Here is a 7,524-nt window from a genome sequence, read left to right on the forward strand (position 1 = left end):
CCCACCTCCCCCTCTCCTGTGTCCCCCTGGAACCGTTGGTCCCATTGTTTTCTCCTCCAGACTATTCATCCAGTCTATCTTATCTAGGCATTGTCCACTATTTTGCTCATAGAATCTTTCAATATTGCAAAAAGTTCTTGAGTTCTTTCAGTTTAAGTTAGCCTGAGCATGTTCTTCCTTTTTAGATTTCTAACTCTAGGTTTTTGTACATTTCTTTATAATATTTCACTGTGTCTCCTTGTGCTGCCCTTTGAAGGTTTTCATTCAGCTCTTTGACTTCATCGTTTCTCCATTTGCTTTAGCTACTCTACAGTTATGAGTTTCAGAGTCTCGTATGAGATCCACTTTGAGCTTTTTTGAGAGGCTACAACTCCGATGCACATCTCTCCTGACTTAATAACATTTTTAATAACATTTTTTTCTTCAAGAATGATTTTCTTATGGTCCTCCAATAGCTCATCTGTCATTAGTGCTCAATACATCAAATCTGTTCTTGAGATGTTCTCGAAATTCAGGTGGAATAGACTCAAGGTTGTGTTTTGACTCTTGTGGACTTGTTTTAATTTTCTTCAGCTTTATCCTGAACTTGCAGATGAGCAACTGATGGTCTGCTCAACAGTCAGCCCCGGCCTGGTTTTGGCTGCCGGTATTGAACTTCCCTATCGCCTCTTCCCACAGATGTAGTCAATCTGATTTCTGTGTAAAAGTCTACATGGATAGTCTGTTTGTGCTGTCGAAAAAGGGTATTTGTGATGGTAGAAGAAGCCGTTGGTCTTGTAAAATTCTAGCATGTAATCTCCAGCTTCATTTTGCTCACCAAGGTCATATTTCCCAACTACAGTTCTTTCCTCTTTGTTTTCTGCTGTGGCAGTTACATAATTTGTCAACTTGTGAAGGGGTGGAGTCTAGCCTGTCAATCAAGTCACAGCCAATGAGATGTCTGTGTGGTCATGGCCTTCTCTTGAGGATTCTGGGAACTCCTGTCTTTTCCCTGGAGGCGGGACACAGACTCGGCTTCTCATTTCTGCTGACAAGCCACTTGGAACAATGCTGATGGAGCCAGAGCCCTGGAGCTGGAAGAGCCACTTGGAGACCCATGCCAGCACTGAGATGCTTCCACCGCCACTGGATCCACAAGACTTTCTACCCACTGGCCTGTGATCTTCCTGCATTCAGTATCATTGCATAGCTGCGTGAGTCTAAAGAGGGATATATGGACTAGTATCAACATATGGGGTAATATCAAACTTATGGACTTGATCTGGATTGGGCTGGGATGTTTTCTTAATGAACAATTGCTCTTTGATATACAGTTCTCTTTTACACACATATGAGTGTCCCTGGATTTTTTTCTCTATTCTAACCAGACTAACACACCAACTTTTGTATTCCAATCACCTCTAATTATCAATGCATCTTGATTGCATGTTCGATCAATTTCAGACTGAAGATGCTTGTAGATTCTTCAATTTCTGCATCACTATCTTTAGTGGATGGTGTATGAATTTGAATAATTTCATTGACTGGATTTCTTTGAATATGGATTGATATTATCCTATCACATCCTATAACATTGTACTTTGAGGTAAATCTTGAAATGTCCTTTTTGATGATGAATGCAATGTCATTCTTCTAGAACTTGTCCTTCCCAGCAGAGTAAATCTTATGATTTTCTGGTTCAAAACAGCTAATACCAGTTCATTTCAGCTCACTAATACCTATAATGTTGATTTTTATGCATTTAATTTTAGTTTTGATGACTTCAAATTTTCAAAGCTTCATATATGAAACATTCCAAGTTCCAACTAATAAATATTTGCAACTATTTCTTCTCATTGTAAGTCGTGCCACATCAGCAAATGAAGGCCCCTAAGGCTTCACTATGGCAGGCTATCTTCCATGCACATCATTACGGTGGACTCTACTTTGAGAAGGCAGCTGTTCTCAGTGCCTTCCAACCCGAGGGGCTGGTCCTCTGGCATTCTCTGACCCTGCTCTGCTTCTATACATGAAGTTTTCAGTACCTGGCGATGTTTCCATGCCATCCACAAGGTTCCAGTGGCTAATTCATCTGAAACCTATTCCTCTTCATAGTCTGAAACTGGTCTGGAATCTCTGCTGCAAACTATCCACCTGGGGGGACCCTGCTGGTATTGGAAATACCAGTGACATTGCTTCGAGCATCACAGCAACACACAAGCCACCACAGTACGACAACCTGACAGACAGTGGTGGACTTTAAACATAAAGTAGCATACTTTCTGCTAATTAAAAAAAAAAATCTCCCACCCCTACTAAATTCAAAGGGCACACCATTGAAAGAATATTGACTTAAAAGGATGGCATACGTATATAATCTCTATCGAGTTAGAATAATTTATAATTAAGGGAAAAGTTTCCCTTTCCCTTTCCAAGTGGCCAAGCTAGAACATTGTTTGCTTATCAGATTCCATGAGATGAGTCGTTTTCATCAATATAATAATACTCAGGGCAACCTTGAGTGGGGATAAAACAGGAAAGCCAAGTCAGCTCACTCCTGGGGCCAACATTTTTTTAACCTTCCTCTTGAAACCTGAATCATCTGGAAACGTATCTTTATTCTTCATAGCCACTTGACTCCCAGGCCCTACTGATTCTTTCTTCATATTTTCTCACCCAGATATCCATTCATCTCCAGTTCTTTTGTGACCCTGGAGCTCAGTCACTTGTGTGCATGCAGCATCAGCCTGTTAGTTTCCTGTCCCTTAATCCATTCAGTGTAGTGGTTCCAAAACAATTTCTCTTGACAGTACCTTTCTCATGCCATTACCCTGCCAATAGCAAATAAAACGCAACACAATACACAATTTCAATGACGTTCTATTGCTAGTAGGATCAAGCTCAAACTCCCTCCACAAGCTCTTTTTTCAGGACCACTGGCTCACTTGGGGGGAAAGGCATATGCGTTGGCTCAGCGAATCCTACCCCATCCTACCACGCTGCCACCTTCAGATGGATGGTGTTGTGTCTGCACACTGGTGTGATCCAAGGCCTTCACACCCTGTTCTAGGCAAGGAAAGGCCTGTCCAGACCAGGGCCTTTGGGGAGAGATGTCTTCTGAAGATCTGTGCTTTTCTTCTCCGACACCTGCTTCTCACCCCACTTTCTCCTCATGCTGCCCCAGGCTGGGTCCGTCCGTCCCTGGGCAAATTCCACAGGAGGGTCTGTCCAGACAGCTCTCAATATGGTTTCAAAATATGAATGCTTCAGATCTTGGCAAGACATTCTTGGGAGGTAATTACGTTGATTTACCATCAGCTGTCAATGGGAGAATAGCCTTGGGGGCAAAGTAGGAATGCATGGGGCGGGGTTCTGCAAGGTCAGCGGTTCAAAACCCCCAGCTGCTCAGCTGCTCAGCAGCTCCACAGCAGCAAGAAGGACCTCTTTACTCCTGGGAAGAGTTACAGTCTCAGAAACGCACAGGGGCAGGTCTATCTTGGCCTACAGGGTGGCTATGAGGCAACATCGAGTCCATGCCGGTGAGTTTCTCCTTCTGGTTTGGTCAAGGGGAGGGAAGGGTGGCAGGGACTTGAAAAAAGGTGAAAGTCATTACTCTGATTCCAGTTCCGTCTTCCCACCAGGTGAGCAGCAACCAGTGGCCTCACTTGCTTACCTAACAAAGAGCACATCTCATTATTGCAAGTATGACTTTTCTCAAAGATAACTTAGTCTAAGAAAAAACGAATTCTTGTGTTAGCATAGATGTAAAAAAAATTCCACTTTTCATAAGCATGAAAACCACTGCTTATTGTATCCAGAAGCATGTGTTAGGCTGGAGTGATTAGACAAACAAGTCCAGGGACACATATATATGTGTAACAAAGAGCTTTATATCAAGAAGTAATTGTATATCAGGAAAACATCCCAGCCCAGTCCAACTCAAGTCCATGAGTCCCTCTTCAGACTCCTGCAGCCACATGTAAGGATGCAGAATGCAGGAAGATCGCAGGCTGATGGGTGAAAAGTCTTGTGGATCCAATGGCAGTGGAAGCATTCCCGGGCTCTCACAGCTCTCAGCGTGGCTCATCAACAAGAAGGTGAAGGCAAAGCGGAGTGGGGTACCCAGGACCCTCCTTATGAGATGGTCATGCCCACAAGGAGGCGCCCTCAGGCTGCAACCTGATTGACAGGATAGACTCCACTCTTACACTTTTATATCTTCAAGTTGACATGAAATTATGTAACTACCACAAAGCATTTGCTTCTTTCCTGGACTTGGCTTGACTACAGGACCACCATGTCAGCTATCCAAAGTGGAGGCTGGAGCTTTGATCAGATCTTCGGATTCCACTTTCCTCTTGATAGGCCCGGGGCCACGAGGGCGCATTTCAAGTCCGTACCTCCTTTGAGTGTTGTTGTTTACCATTTTTACCAGATAGATGTTTGTGTTATGGAAGTATCTAGGTGCTTTATGGACTATACACAACTAAGAGATAATCTGAAACCTACCAGTATACCAACTAGTGAGCGATAGAAGCATGCCAACATCCAGTCATAATACATAAAATGCGGCAGGCACATAGGTAGGGTGCCAACATTTTGATTAGCAGCTGAGCACGTCAACAAGGACGTGTGGCACCAGCCAGGACTCCTAGCAAGTCATGCATCGGGTTGATTCAGAGGCCCTCTTTCCTCCGTTACACTGGAAATACCCTTGAGAGCACACTGCACACGTGAAAGTCACCGTGTACAGATAGAAAGGAAGAACAGTAAGGCAAATGCACAATGTGCTGATGCCATTTTAATATTCACGATGATTCGTAGATATGTTTAAAGATCCATGAAATTGATTTTCTACCCACTGGGGAATAAATGGGCTATTTAGAATCAGAGGTCCCACAAACAAATCTCTTGAAGTTCATGAGAGCACATTTCCTTCCTGATAATCACCCACAATTAGAGCAGATTCTCTCAGATACATAAATTAAAGCAATAAAATGAGATGACTATAAATAGCACTGCTCGCTCACATGGAAGGAATTGAGCTGTAAACTACAAATCCTTGCTCAGAATAACTCGTTCTATATCTGCAATCACTGAGAAGAATAGGCTTTGGAATCACTCCATGGGAAGACATCCTAGTCGAGTGCAAACCTGCTCTTCCAAACCAGGTTGGATCAAGCCTCCCAGGGAGACAAGCTTGCTCTGATCATTCACATCAATGAGTGTCCGCAGATTTTCTAAGTAAAAATGAATTAAGGACACTTGTGGGTGATCACACCTGTATAGTCCCTCTCCCCTAAGAAATATGTGATAATTAATTTTGTGTGGCAATTTGGCTAAGCTCGGGTGCCTAGTTGTTTGATAAAACATCAGAGGAGTCCCTGAGTGGTGCAAATGGCTTACATGTTCAGCTGCTAACCTTCAATTTGGAGGCTGTACGTGTTTGTGCAGAGATGCTTCGGAAGAAAGGCCTGGCAATCGGTTTCTGGAAAACCAGCCATTGAAAGCCCTATGGAACACAGCTGTGCTCTGACACAGGTGGGGTCACCATGAGTAGGAGATGACTTAATGGCAACAAGTAGTTAGCTACTGTTATAAAGTGATTACCTGAGTGATGAAAGCAGGTGGCCCTAAGCAAAGCAGATACCTTTCCATACTGTGGGCGAGTCTTACTCCGTGAGTAGAAGATGTCAAGAGCAAAAAGGAAGTTCCCCTAGACCAGTGGTTCTCAAGCTTCCTCATGCTGTAACCCTTTAATACAGTTCCTCAAGTGGTGGTGACCCCCGGCCATAAAATTATTTTCGTTGCTACTTCATGACTGTAATTTTGCTACTGTTATTAATCAGGTGACCCCTGTGAAAGGGTCATTCGACCCCTAAAGGGGTCACCACCCACAGGTTGAGAACCGCTGTCCTAGAATGTGTTCTGCCCTGGACTACATGCAGGCATTTTGCCAGAGCACTCTTGCTCTTTTCTCTTTTTATTTCTTGACTTAGGGAAGCCTACTGCCTCCTAAACATGTTAGACTTGTCAGTCCACCTGATCAGGTGACCCTGATCAAAGCACATGGGTCAATTCCTTTAAGTAAATCCTTCTCTCTCTCCCTCTCTCTGTTTATCCATCTATCTATCTATCTATCCATCTATCTATCTATCTATCTATCTATCTATCTATCTATCTATCTATCTATCTATCTATCTATCTATCTGGATATATATCAAGAGAGAGAGATTTACTTAATTTATATGTGTGTAAATGTATGTATCCGTGTGTGTGTGTGTGTGTGTGTGTGTGTGTGTGTGTCTCTCTCTCTCTCTCACTGGTCTTGTTTCTCATGAACCTTGACCAGTACAGGTGGGAACTGAGCAAAGGTTGGCAGACCTCAGGTCAGGGCTGGTCTGTGTTTGAATACATGAGACTTAGTGGAATTCCTGGCAAGATTTCTGAGATGTTAAATTCAATTTTTGAAATTTGGGATGCTAACCTGGAGGCCTGTGGGGAGGTGGAGCTTGGGGGGTGGAGGGATGGGCAAAGTACAGAACCAAACAGGGCAGAGAGTGAAAAGCTGAGGTTCTTCAGAGCGTGCGTGGATGGGATGCAGTGAGGTGGGCTTCAGCTCCATTCTGAGCATTAAGTAGAGACCCTTCTTCCTCAGAGCCACTTTTCAAAACAGGAATTGCTTGAAAGACAATTGACTAATTAAGGAATATGTTTTGCATAACACCGATTCTTTTGGTGGTAACAATTACAATCAAGAACTAGCATTGAAATAAGCAAGAAGGAAAAGGCATGGCTCACAAAAGCAAGACTATGTTGCTGCTTCGTTGTGTGCCTGGATACTCATTTAACTCTGCCGTCTGTCTTTTGTTTCTTTCTTACACCAATTTGTGTTTTGGGTGTTATGCCAATGAAGGGGACAAAAATGATGCCTAAGAGACCCTCAGGATGTCACCCAGCTCCCATAGAAACAAGTGTGTTTATAAACCAAGTCTTGATGAGGTGAGAGTTCTTTCTCATCTATCTATTTTTTGAATTTTAACTACATTTCTTGCCATGAACTTCAATACTTTTAATTTAGAAAATACAGAAAATGACAAGGCATGGGCCCAGAAAGACACACTAAGAACTAAAAATCCAGTTCATTTCCTTTCTTTTTCTATCTTACAACTATTTTTTTGATGTGAGTGAAAGTTTACAGTGCATATTTGCTCTCTACTCAACAATTGATGTTCATCTTGCTTTGCAACATTAACTGCAGTGCTCACAGGATAACAATATTCTTCCTGCTTCTTCCTTGTCTTTTCTACTCAATTTTTTCCCTACCCTTTCTTTCCTTTTGTAAATTAAATTAAATTTTCATCTGTTCCTTTTTTCTGTCCTTTTCTGTCTTCTGGGCCTTGTCTCTGGGCAAATGCTGTCCTTTCTGTGTAAAGCAGCTAATCATTCTAAGGAGTGCATACCTCCCTGGGTTACTATTCACCTTATAACCCTTTTGAACTTAGTCCCATTAACTTGGTCTCATTCCCCCCCTCGTCTATACTG

Source organism: Echinops telfairi, unplaced genomic scaffold, assembly GCF_000313985.2.
Source record: "Echinops telfairi isolate 266 unplaced genomic scaffold, ASM31398v2 ScPeMD7_3;HRSCAF=10, whole genome shotgun sequence".
Lineage (NCBI taxonomy): Eukaryota > Metazoa > Chordata > Mammalia > Afrosoricida > Tenrecidae > Echinops > Echinops telfairi.